At 43.3% G+C, this 13,411-nt stretch overlaps 1 long non-coding RNA gene across 1 annotated transcript in view; it reads right to left on the reverse strand.

The window, feature by feature from the left end:
* Positions 1-6,428: 6,428 nt before the first annotated feature.
* Positions 6,429-13,411, reverse strand: part of LOC135242302 (uncharacterized) — a 62,626-nt gene continuing 55,643 nt past the window's right edge. The window contains exon 3 of the long non-coding RNA XR_010326302.1: positions 6,429-8,966. This is a non-coding gene — a long non-coding RNA (uncharacterized LOC135242302). The remainder of the gene's footprint in view (positions 8,967-13,411) is intronic.

The following is a 13,411-nucleotide window of genomic DNA, read 5'->3' on the forward strand; positions in this document are numbered from 1 at the left end:
TGTTTGGATTTTAAGTAAATACGGCACATATATTTAGTCATCCAATCTCCATAAATTCTAAAGGTATAAATATACTACAATCTTGACATTACAAGCACTCAGCAGATGTCAATGAATATTTCTATATCAGTAAAGTGCCAAATACCTTTTCCTTTATTTAACTTTGGAAGACAAGAAATTAGTAATAGCTACCTTTGGTATTGTTTATTGAGGCTGAACTGAAGCTACATGCTAATTAATTTAAAAACACATGAAAGTGAAATCAATCATTCATACCATTTTTGATTTTTGCTCCTAACAATGTCTATTTCCTGGAAGAAGACAAATTTATCTTTTCAAATGGTCGCATACGTATGGTATAGTGTGCAACTGGATCAAGGTATTTTGCAGTTTAATTTAAAATATATATATAAATATAGTATTGCCTTTAATAAGCCATATGGACAGTCTCACACATTAAGTAACACAACTGCACAAAATGGCTAGCTACACCATGAAGTACTAACTGTCAAGTGAACTGATTTCCTCTGTTTTAGAGATTAGGTACAGGTTTTACCAAGCCGTATGGCAACTCAGTTTGAGATGAAGCATTCACACATTAATTTAGCTGTAGAGATACTTTTGTCTGTAGGGACAGAGAGAGGATTGCACAAAGACCTCTGCGTACAGGAGGAGAAAGGACAGGGGTAAACGAGGCAATGGAAATTATTCTGTTTTATTTTCAGCAGACGGATGGAGGGGAATGTAATGGAGGCATGACAGATGACTGAAGATAGGTGCCAGAACAATTTGTGCAAAATACTGCACGGGGGTGGTTTTCGCCTGTCAATCACCTTGTGGTGTGCTTAGGTATATAACAAGGGATATATTGTGAAGGTGCTCACTGAATTTATGCTTACACTTTTCTGATTGGAATACATGATCCAAAGTGTGTGAATTAATTTTGTTGCACAGACTTGTTCTTACACCTGAATATTTACTAGGGGAAATAATTGCACACTTGGCAACAGAAATGTCTGGCTTGTGAATTCTATATGCACCAGTTAGCTTCTGTTGGTGGTCGTCTGTATTTTTGTTTGATGCTTCCTTGATTGTTCTTTCAGAAAATTCTTTGTTCATTATTAACGCATGTTACCAATTGAAAAATAGTTAATCAAATTTTGAAAGTTGTGTTCCCATAGAGCTTTGGAAAAAATACCACAGGGTGTGTAACAACTAGGCAATAGAGGAATCTTCTTTCCGTTGCTTAAAATTGCTTTAATTTCATAGTGAGTTTTCTTTCAGTGTGCTATCCAGCCGGGTATATCCATAAAGAAAGATTACAATCTTGAATAGGTGCTAGTAACAGTGATAATGGTACCTTTAGGATTATTGAACATTCAAGAAATTATAGTAATGGATGCATTGCATCCAAAGTAGGAGTGAAGTGCATGAGGTGCTGTGTTCTAGAAACGAAGGTTTCATCGTTTCAAAGGTTTCAAACAGTCTGAAAATAACTTGCTTCAGAAATGTTGATTGCACTGGATGAAGGTCGGTAACATAGCACCTCCATTCATGTTGTCATACTTTATTTGTCTTTTAAGCAGTTTCTTTTTTTACACTGCCAACTGTAAGTACATACATTATAAAAAATCTTATCCAGACATCTGGTATGTTTTTAAAGCAATATTCTTGAATTACACACAGCTTGTGTAAGCCATTTTAATATATTATTATTGCATTATTTGACATATATCAATATAATACTAAGTACATTTAAGAACAAAACAATGAGCAGAGCAAAAGGAAAACGGTGATTCATTTGTATAGGAGGGTGCTGAAGACACGCTCATTCATGTGGGGGAAATGCATGGTGGATTCTGTGATTTTTACATCCCAACATCATTACATGCTGTGTCTCCATGGCTGTGGTATGCACAGTGGAGTCACAAATAAGGTCAATCAGATATTTACAGGCTGGGCACTGAGGGCAACTCATGTGTCCTTATGGGTCTCCATGCTGCTAAAAGTGGAGCAGCGCTTTGTGTGTTTGTGTGTATGTTGGTGGGTGGGGGGTAGTCTGGCGAATTCCCCAGGTAGATGCAACCCATGCCTAATCCATCACATTCAAACCAAAGCTACAGAGTAAGAATGCACAGTGAGAATATTCTTTCAGCATCCTGAAAATGATAATATCAAAACATTTAAAACTAGTTTTCAACTACATGCCAGCCCTTCACTAAAAAGGTTTTATCCAAGCCAAATATCCTGCTCTTTACATATGCTAAATTTTCCCCTTCTTAATCTTAGCCACATATTTATTCAAATCACCTATTTGTTATCAAGCAAGAGATCACTTCTGGCTACCATTTTCTAAGATCAAAAAATAAAAGTGACAGGGCTATGAAATCATTCATCATAAGTGCAATTTCCTACCTAAACTACCTAAGATAGCTGATTAAATGAACAGGGTCTAAATTAAAAGCCTCATTTTCTACTAATGATAATTTTGTATCGAGGGAGTGAGAAAAAGAGAAAATTGTGTGGGAGCAATTAATACCAACTATTTATCATTTTCACCTTTCACTTCACACATCTGTTCTCTACTGCTTTAAACTATAAAATAATTACTTTCTATTCAATACTCTTACTGAAGTACGCGTTAAGTTAGCTTGGTGTTACAATGCGTCACACCACTGTGCTGTACTTTGGTAATGTTTGTCAGTCGAATTTCCTCTCTGGAGACTGTGAAGTGTTGTATTGTATAACATCTTCTCAACAATAGGCAGGTCATCAAGAGAACATTGAAGAACAGGAATACATTATTTACTATATATATACTATATATACAACTATAATATTCCCAAACTATAGTGTGTGTATGTGTGTGTTTTCCTTCAAAATCTACAGTGAGGAAAACATGCGGGTGCATTGCTCATGCATGTGCAGAGAGACATGGCTCTGCTCATTCACAGGGCTTCACTGTGGGTGTTGTTTTGAGCATTATTCAGCTCTGGGGGGCCTATTTCTATCCTTTTGAACCACACTGGAGTGTGTGAGGTTGGATTTCCTGTGATTGCCTGGTTTCAGGGCAGGCCTGGTGGTTCCGATTACATGTAACAAGACAATTAGGCTGGCTCCATTAGGTGGGAAAAAATGTGATTGACAAGGGAGGGGTGGGTAGAGTAGGGTATGGTAGGTGGATAGCATTTGGACTTCTATCTCCTTCACTAAAACATTAGGTGAAGAGAGTACAAATCGGCTATTTTCTTTTTTTAAGACAAAAAAAAAAACACTTACTAATGAAATGACCAAGCTCCATTGTGTCTACAATGAACCAGGCTGTAAATGAAAAACTGGAAAACAGGTCCAGTACTGCACCGTTATTATAAAAAATAACCCCAACAACAAACAGCTGAATAGCGAGAAGGCGAGAGATGGTCCTTTCAGCAAGCTGACATGCCATGCTATTTGTCATACAGCAGCAGAGATAACCTCTCATGTTTACCTGCTTCAAGCGGGGTGGCTTTAAGGGATTTTTTCCCTGAGCTGGTTGCCCAGGCAACGAGGATATGGTAATGTTGCCTTTGACATGACAGGAGGAATCATCTCAGTAACACACAGAGACAACAGGCACAGGGAGGCCAGGGAAAACTGAATTAATGGGATCATTTTCACACTGAGAGCGCGGCAGTCAGCCACAGCACTCAGTCTTCACACTGCCTCATGCTGGCTAGCACATTCATCCGCGCAGGAGCAGCTGCCATTTTGAGGCAAGGGAGCGGGGCTGGGGCTCGCTTTTTCACTCCTAAATAGCAGACAGCGCAGCGAGGAAAAGGAGATCGCTGCAGATTCGCTCTTTAAGTCAGAGGCGTCAAACTGTGCCGTCTGTCAAGCACGCCGGGCGTAACCCAAATTAACAAGCTATGTCAGAAACACGCATTTTCCTTACTTACAACCATAAATCAGCCATCGTGGGTGACAGAGATTTGAGCTTGATTCATATCCGTAATGTCTGCGAAGCGTGAATGTGACATTGCGCCTCGTGGGCGAAATGGAATAAAATAAATCACTAGAAGACTAATTAAAGGAGCAGCCTGTGCTATAATCACCTGTGCTTTTCTGTGATTACATATATTTTTTATTGTTACCTGTCTTTTTCAGAAAAACCAGAGAAAATGTCCCAGTTGTGTTTTTATCTCCCCTTTATGTCTACTGTGATGCTTGCTCTGTTAATTAATAGGTAATTCTAATAAACTGCTTTGCAGTTAAAAAAAGAGGAAAGATTAATGAGCACAGATGAAGGGAAAGCAAATTACTGCTTGCACCCGGCCATTTTAGCAATCCGTAAAGCACTGTGGAGCCAAGCGAGCATGTTTCATAGGGAAACCCAGCAAGCCATATAGGGCAGATGCTGGTCTCAGTGCAACAGCAGGCAGCCTGATTTGAGCGAAAAACAGGCAGGGATGAATCACAGGGAAAGCATGTGATTTTAAATGAGAAATGGCATGCGTGCAGGTGCAAAGGAAATAAGCTCTGTCACACATATCTAGTGCACACAGGAGAGCGTTTCTGTTGCAAATGAGAGCGACATCTGACACAACTCGCATATTGACTCATGTTCCTGATATGACTGTATATTGCTCTCATCTAGCATAAATACAGCATGCACCCCCCACCACACCCCCTGCCCCCCCGCCCCCCACTACAAACATTCACCTCACAAGGCCCGACAGGACCATAACAAATCACCAGTATTTTACATTTAGGCTATGCTGTGAGCAGCTAAGTGCGTTGGTAACTGTAAAGTAAGCCATGCCGGTCCACATACATCATACTTTGAGTAATCCCCCGTAATAAATGTCCTCAGAAACCAGCAGGGAAGTCCACTTAAGCGATTAGACGCAGGATTCACTCCTTGGCCCAGCGCTTCAGAAGTCCCGGCCACTCACAGGTCCATTTGGTCCCTCTCAGCCCTTGGGAGGAAAAGCAGGCAAAGTCACTTCATTGATTTATTCATTTGACCTTATTATTCTCAGCAAGGAAGAGGAACATACGGGGAGAGGGGCCCGCCAGCGCAGGCCGGGCATCCGCTCTCCTTCGCCGGAAAAGTCAACGGGAAAGTCTTGCGTAAACAGCCGTGACCTGCCCCCGCTGCCTGCGGGACCCGCGGCGCGGGCTCTTCCTGTGCCGTGTTTAGAGAAGCCGGCCGCCCGCCCCGCCGCTCGCACCCTGGCGGATGACAGGCGGGCTCCCTCGCGTGATGAAGAGCAGCGGCTCCACGGGCCCGTCTCCCCCGCCAGCTGGGCGCAGTCACAGCTCCGCGGCACAAACGCACACACAGCACACTGCTCTCTGTTCACCGGCAGCTTCCGCCAGCACGGGCAGGAGACTGGAAGTGTCCAGGTACGTCAGCACAGGTGGAAAATGGTTTGTACTGTGACATTTTGTCTGGATTTGCACTGTACCTGTGTACTTAATCTCCTGTCAAACACAGGCCTACTTAAAGTACAGACAAATGTAATCATTAGACACTACAGTTTACCGTGGATGACAACAGGTCAAATCGGCTAGTCTCCTCAATGGTTGATGGTGGTAATTAAGCCTCCCATGGAACATAAGAAATAAGAGAAGGAGGTTTAAATGGTATTTATGTTGGCCTTTGAACCTGATTCAAGGCCATACTCAGTGCACAGTAATAAAACCCTTTACACACACCACGTTTGCATGAGATGGAAATCAGGTGGCGCAGTGCTATCTTTCCACAGACTGAAAGAACGTGAGAACAGAAGACACAGTGTGTTAATTTAAGGTGAGAGAGGGAGAGGGCTCTACCTCTGAATGCCGTGGAATGGCACTCCTCGTCCCAGTTTCCCTGGGAACTTGTGCGATCCTCTCTCCAGCTGTGCCACTGCATTCTTCACATATAGCGAGCCTGTCAGATCTTCACAGTAAAACTCCCTGCCTTGGGGAACCAGACGTTCAAAAGTTCATACGCTTCACTTCCCCCCTGAACACCGCAACAAACCTCATGGCTAACCAGAATGGATGACCTGTGAGCCACGGTGGTGAGCACATGCATGAACACACATAGGCCGACTGGCGACCGGCTGCAGAACCAGCTCCGACTCCGATAAGCATCCCTGCAATGTGCTTCACGCTTTTCTCAGGCGTATGGAATGGGGAAACGTTGGTGGAATCCAGGGACATAATGAGTAAATGATGTGTACAGCATATGCGGCAGAGATCTGAATACAGATGACAGTCTGGCCTGTCCTCTGTTTGTGTCAATCTGGAACAATTGTGATAGAAAAATCAGAGACGGAAATGAATAATGTTCTTCTATAAAGAAATTATACTATTTCAAACAATCAAACTTTGCTTTACCAGTTATATTTATTCATGTTTTAGGTATGGTTAGGGACAACAGCAGATTAATGCTACAAAAATTTTCAATTAAAAAATGACTGGTGGTCATTCTTTTTTGGTGGGGGAAGGGGGGATATATTTTCTTAACAAACCAGCACTTAAGGTCCACATCCCTGAGGACTGCGATAGGAAATGAAAATGCCTTTTCGGTTTTTCCGTAGGTCTAATCTCTGCGCATGAGACATTTCCCACTGCACAGCTTGGCTGACATTTTGACCGCAGGCATTGTAGAGAAAACCAGGCCTGCTCAGTGTTAGAGAAAGGACAAGGCCTTTCTCTGTAGTGTGTGATGGAGGAGGGGGAAGGGGGAGGTAAATGCTGTTGGAGGAGGCCTTTTACCCTCTTACCCTGGCACTCAACAAAAGGCTCTTTTAACGCAGCGGGAGCGAAAACAGACCCAGGCCGAGGAGCGCTGACCACATCGCTGACGTTTACGACCTCACTGGATGGATGAGTCAGAAACTGCCCCTGCGGTTCGCCATTCTCAAGCCCCCAGCAGCAGGCTTTCTCTCAGCTGCGTGTAGCATGACGGTTACAGGGGTGGGGGTGGGGTCATTCATCCCTCGCCATGCAAGCACGCACACTCACACACGCTCCTACCAGAGCCGACTTAACACACATACCAGGCTCAACACCGCTGCGGTGGGAGACTGAACTCCAGCTCTTGATTGTTTGCAAAGCTTAACCCGCATAAAAAATAATATTTGTCAAATTGCGTATTTAAGCAGTTCAAGGTACCACACAATCCAGGATACTAATATAACGTTTCTTCAGGTGCTTAAGATAAACAAATAATTCTTTCCATTTGTTTTCAGCATACAATACAACAAACATCAGCACACAAAAATAAGCAATGTTTCACCTGGATTATTTCACTGGTGTATTGTTCTTCCTTTTATTTATTGCACTATATCTAAACAAATTATATGCAAGATAAAAATAAAATACATGAAATCCAAATATAAGGAATTGATTATGATCTATTTTGTGAAGGTAGATTTATGTCCTGCATTACAAAACATTGGTTAAATATATCTGACCTGTTCAATATAATTTTACAAAATGTCCTATAATGTATGCATATGTGAAGAGCAAGAGCACGTACTTGTAATATATGCCGGGTATTTTGATGTACAGCAAAAACATCCTCATGTTTACTCTTGTTAGAAGGGGGTGAGCCTTTTCACTAAGTGAGTTCATTCCTCCTGGGTGGCCTGGATGAGAGAGTCTTTTTCCACAACCCAAGCACGTCACATCAAGCTGTCATGCCCCAGCTCCCAGCCTGCCAAAATCATCTGTGTTGAATCATGAAAACTGGCATGCCTGATGGCTGCCATGTACCACTCAGCCTTCTGTGGGAGGCAAACACACAAGAGTGCTGCCATTGAGCATCTTCTTCACAAGGTGCTTGCTTTTACTCAACATCGGTTCTGAGGAAAATGACAACTGGATTGATGGGAAACATTTGGGTGATGAAAGCCCCAATATTAGGGAACGAGCAGAAATGTGCATATTCAAACTGTAGTCCAAAGCTTTGGAAAAGACTGGACAACATGTAAAAAATTAACAGTAGATGCTTAATTATGAGTGCCTTGGTTGTCTATTCAAAATGAGAGGAAGCATGAAACAATTATAAAAATGAAGCCTACTGTTCTGAAGACTTGTAATCCTCTGGCAAACGCAGACCCATAAAGACTGAGAAAATTGCTCAGGTTGACGTAATATGTTGTGACATACATCATATCTCCCATGCAAAAGTCCATCTGCGATAAATATTTAATGTCAGTCACAAGTGATGCACTCATTGTGTGACTGAGACTTTGAGTGGCAGGCCTGGAGGTTTGATCCACGAGGTCTCAATGTATATGTGATCAAGCAGGGCTGAACTCACCGGGTGACATGAGAGAAAGCAAGGCAAAGCCGGCTGATGGCACAGCAGGTCCATTGTTCTACAGTGACAGTGGCAGTAATGTGGAAGAAACCATTGACTACAGTGGACGGGGCTCTTTGAAACAGACAGGCCCCAGCTGAAACGGCCCCTTGGTGCGTGAGGCATTAGGTGTACACATTTGCATTCCTCTCCATTCAGAGAGTCACAGCAGGTGGGGGGGGAGGGGAACACACCTGGGAGGCGACTGTGGGCGGAGCACAGGGAGGCCTGCGGACGTCTTCCCACCCGAGTGTTGATTGTCATTGTGGAGCACAGAGGTCGTACTAATTCTCTGCATTCACATTTAAACGGCCACAATGCACCTCTATCCCCCAAAACTGCGGCTGAAGAACTAGGGCAACCTATACGGCCTGGAGGGTTTATTTAGCAAAGAAAGATGGCGGCACTACGTCTAAATGAGATGTAGCATGGTGTGGCAAGTTCTTTTTTTGTTGTGTGAAGGCAACACTGATTGCTGTAGCTTCACACATCAGCTGTCATCAATAATTCAGGAAGGTCGAACTTCAGCAAATTGTTGAACGTGTTCCTAGGAAAGTCCCTTTGTGTCCATGGAAAACAAAAGCTTTTCTCTCTCTCTCAGGCTGGTTTCAAATGGCTGGAAGGGCTCCTGAAATCACAACAAGCAGGACAGTTTTAGGCTACAAGGAGAGAGATCGTCAACAGAATACAGCAAAACGACTTTCTTTATCTTTGTATGATAGAGTTCTGCATGCTTGAATTTCCCATAATATGAATCTGATAAATAAAATCAACTGTTGCCTTTTCATTAACGGTTTATAATCTTTACATGAACAAATTGATACGTTATCTCTTGCAGTGAGGGCTGAGAACAATCCCACACTTGCTTGCGTGCATGTGACCAGACAGGCACATCTGCCGTCAGGGGAACACCTCGACCGCAGAAGTATTGTGAAACTGCATCACTACCCATCAGAAAGCATTCAAAAACACATTGAGCACAGCAGCTGCGCAGAACTAGACGGGTCAGTTTGGGTCTTGCTGTTCTAAATAATGAAATCTGATTTTGTTTTGTGCTGTTTTTTTTTTTAAAGCAAATATAGAGCTGCATTATGGATGCAGTGGGGGCTCCGGCTGAGGCAGCAGGGGCTGCAGTATTGTATCTTTTGAAGGAATGGGCCTCCATCGGGAGTCATTATGCTCATTTGGCTCCCTTGTTTATTCCTTTTGCTGGAGAGATGCTTCTGTCCAAAAGAGGCCACTCAATCACACTGGGGCCAGCCTGCCACAAATCTGAGCGGCCTGCTTTTGACAGGCTTCTTTGTGGCTCAAATAATGAAGAGAGAAGAGGAACTAAATAGCTCTTGTGCCCGCTCCCTTCCTCGGTCGAAGCGAAATTCCACATTCTGTCCCTGCCAGCTCATTAAATCTGAGAACCCATTCAGCCTGAAGAGGACACAGCGTTTTCTTCTGAGCCCAGTTTTTATTTTCAAAACTGTCAAAAAAAAACTTTGCACTGAAGTTTGAGAGTGGAGTAAGGGAGATTCTGCCAGAACGGTGTAAGAAAACAAACATGCCCAGTGAATTGAGATAATTGAAATGTTGAACAAGAGACAAGAACTCATTGCACTAGAAAAAGCCAAGCAATGGCACTGCAGACCAGTTAAAAACAAAGCAAATTCAGAACATCTTACGGGAAGATTTAATGAGCAAACCAGTCGCCTCCCCCCTTCCCTCCCTCCCTCCCTCCATGTAGACGCCATTCTTGTTAAATTCTCTCAAGTCATTACTTTTGTCAGTCACTGTAATTTAGATCATTATCATATCATAGGACATTCTCTTAATGATGTTAACATCACGGATAACAAATGAGCCACAAATCTGTGTAACTTGAGCACGCCTTGCCAGAGAGAATATAAATGTGCAGGATGCAAACACACTTAGTCCATTAAAGCCCTTGCAGGAGTGTATGTTGGAGGCAGTTTTGCCGTTTACTCAATTACTGTCATGTGACACAGAGAGGGCTTTTGAAAGCCCTTGAAATTTTGAAACAGGAAGCTTCCACTGAAAAGAGCCAGGGCAGATTTTTTGGAAAGGTTCCCATGAGAGCCATGAATCCCGATGGAAGGGCCACGCACAGTGTCGCAGGGCGCAAGCCCCAGCACTGCGCCGCCATTGTCCCCCCCCAGCAGAGCTCTCAGGCAGCCACTGTGGGAAGCAGAGGGCTGCTTGAACCAGCATCGCCTGACTGCCCCCTTCCCTTGTGCTAGAGTGGGGGGTTGGGAGGGGTTATAAAGATGAGAGGGATGGAGGGAGGGAGGAAAAAGCCCATCAGAGTACACACTGTGACCTTTTCACATCTCAAGGTCCAGTGATTAGAAAGGCAGTGTGTGGAGGCAGAGAGGGGGGGAGAGCCTGGCTGATGGTAGACAGCCTGACTGGGCGACAGGGCTCAGCGGGGCTGTTTGCTGCTGTAGTCTCAGTCTCCGGTCTGTCAGGAAAGGGTAGTTAGAATGCTGGAAATTTAATTTTACACAATCTGAGGGTTTGGCAGTAGGATCTCTCCATTCTCCCCTCCAGCTGACTTGTACTTCCTGATTTGGCCATGTAAAGTTATTGATCTCCTCATTTCTAGTATCTGTCTATTAATTAATTTGGAGATTTCAGAAGATTGCTTCAACAGTGCCCGCACATCTCTTCTTTTTAAAATATGTTTTATTCAGAAGCTGAATAAAACGGTATATCATGGAACATGAGGATTCATTTTTCTCTTTTCTGCTCTCCCCAAAACACTGCTTATAGGTAGCTTAGAATTTACTTGATGAACCTCTTAGTCTTTATCTTTTCTAGTATTTGAAAAAGCATCGAATCCAGAGTGACACCCCTGGTGCATTAGGTGATTTACAGTCTAGCAACAAGTAAAGGCCATGATGTCCTTTTGCCTGTTTCTCATTGGCTAATCACCATCTGGAACACCAAACATAGCGATAAGAGCACTGGGTTGTAAGTCTATGCCCTGAGCCTGAATAAGTGTTTGAATATAGTCGACCAATAGTCTTTCAGCTTGGGACAAGACCAGAACATAAGAGCGTGGATAGCAGGAGTGCTCACTTCTCTTCCCTGAAAGGCCTTGTTATGCCTTTGTTTAAAAACTATTGTTGAAGCAGGCCCACACGATGTATGAGAAACATGGAAAAAGCAACACGGGAGGACATGAGAAAAGGCTGAAATGTCAAGCCTGTGCTAATGCGTATACTTTGTTACAGATATATAAGTGGAAATGTCTAAGGCAGCATCAGTGGCTACTACGAAAATGTGTTTCTCCCATTTTATGACTGAGAACATGTACATGGTTAACTGGTTGGGTAACTAGCTGGCCACGTATGGAGGGTTTGCAAGCTAGTAGCAAAGCAATTCATTGGCATGTTGTTAATATTTTGTAGCTACCAAGTAATTTTTTCAGGATACTGGTTGCAAGCTAGCGAGCACCATTTTATATGTTTTGTTGTAAATATTGAACCTTGATGTTTGCCATGACTCAGCTACACAAGCCAGTCAAGGAAATCGCATATGAATTTATGCCTTCACCCAGAGCCCCACCTATACAAGGTCAGAAGTAACCGACCATTAATTTGTTAGTAAAGCGCATCCTCGGAAGTTGGGTGAACTTATCTCACGTGTTTCAACCTGGTCAGATTCAAAGCACCCTTAGATTATGAGCCTAGAAAGTCAAACTGCGCTGCTGCTGCCTCTAATTAGCTACTGGGCTGTAGCTACAACACAGTGGCCTAAAGCTCTCCTGTAAGCTGGCAGAGCCTCAAACCTAATCTGCATTTTTATTTATTTATTTGTTAGTAGGTGGAAATTGCCACAGGCTTATAAAAGCAGCCACTGGGTTGAGAAAATACCACACACACACACAGAACAAAGAACACACACACACACACAGAGCCTTGTGTTCACCAGTGGATGACATGAGTAATAGACCTGTTGATAAAAGCTTTTCCCGGGTTCTGACACAGCCTGGCAAAATAAATTCAAGATGTGTCCCACGGATCCAGCTCCTTCAGCCATTACATGCTGAAGTCTGATTGCTTTTTTGAAATGTGTGTGTATGTGTGTGTGCGTGCGTGTGTGTTTTATTCTTTCATTTCTACCCAGCACCCTGCGTCAGGCTAAATTTTAGAAGATGCCTCTATAAAATGTGTGCATTTTTCCATGATTGCTGGTAAGGAGGTTTACTGAATGTAGCAGCGTGCCAGTTCAACAGCGCTGAAATGATTGAGATGTGAAAGGGTAGCCTGAGTTCTAGCTTGTGGTCAAACATTTGCTCTGTTATCCTACAGTACAGTGTTTGAGGTGCCAGGAAATAAAGCCCTCCAAATCTCCCAGGCGACAACATTCAGTTCGCCGTTGCTATGGAGGGAGAAAGAATGAAATGTATGAAGAGCCTGTTTGGAATTCCCTTCCCCCGTTGAAGATTCTGTTTTTGCGTTCCTAGTAAAAAAAAAGTGTTTGGAGTCTGGAGTGTGTGTGAAGAAACTTGAGGCAAATGTGGTCGACATTCCTCAGTTTTTCCATTACACAACCCCTGTTCAGAGCCTCATAGAGGCGCACAGCACAGCGTATACAGGTCTTTAACCATTTACCGCTCTGCGTTGCCTTGAAATAATTTATCCAAAAGCCCATCTGGATGTCAGTCCAAGGGAAAAAATATTGTTTGGATTCTCAGCACCTAATCTAAATGGGTTTCCTGGTTACCAAAAAAAAAAGACAAAGAGGCTCAAATTTAAAGGCCCCTCTGATGTAAGTTAATCTGATATCTCTAAAGTGCTGGAGGGCAAATTCACAGGGACCTACCCTCCATCTCACTGAAAGAGAACCTGAGATATTATTGGAGGAGAGTGATCAAAGTTGAGCTTTGCAAGTGACTGACAACAGTGGGCATGTGAGAAGGAGAGAGTGGAATGTGTGAGAGGGAGGAGCTTCATGGGTGTGTGTGAACAGGCACTTAGCGCCGAAACTGTTTGTTTAAGAAGGGAAACTCAACCTCGGGCTTTGAGGGCATTCTTTGGTCACAGCTTCATGCTTATT

The sequence above is a fragment of the Anguilla rostrata genome, chromosome 16 (assembly GCF_018555375.3).
Source record: "Anguilla rostrata isolate EN2019 chromosome 16, ASM1855537v3, whole genome shotgun sequence".
In the NCBI taxonomy this organism is placed as follows: domain Eukaryota; kingdom Metazoa; phylum Chordata; class Actinopteri; order Anguilliformes; family Anguillidae; genus Anguilla; species Anguilla rostrata.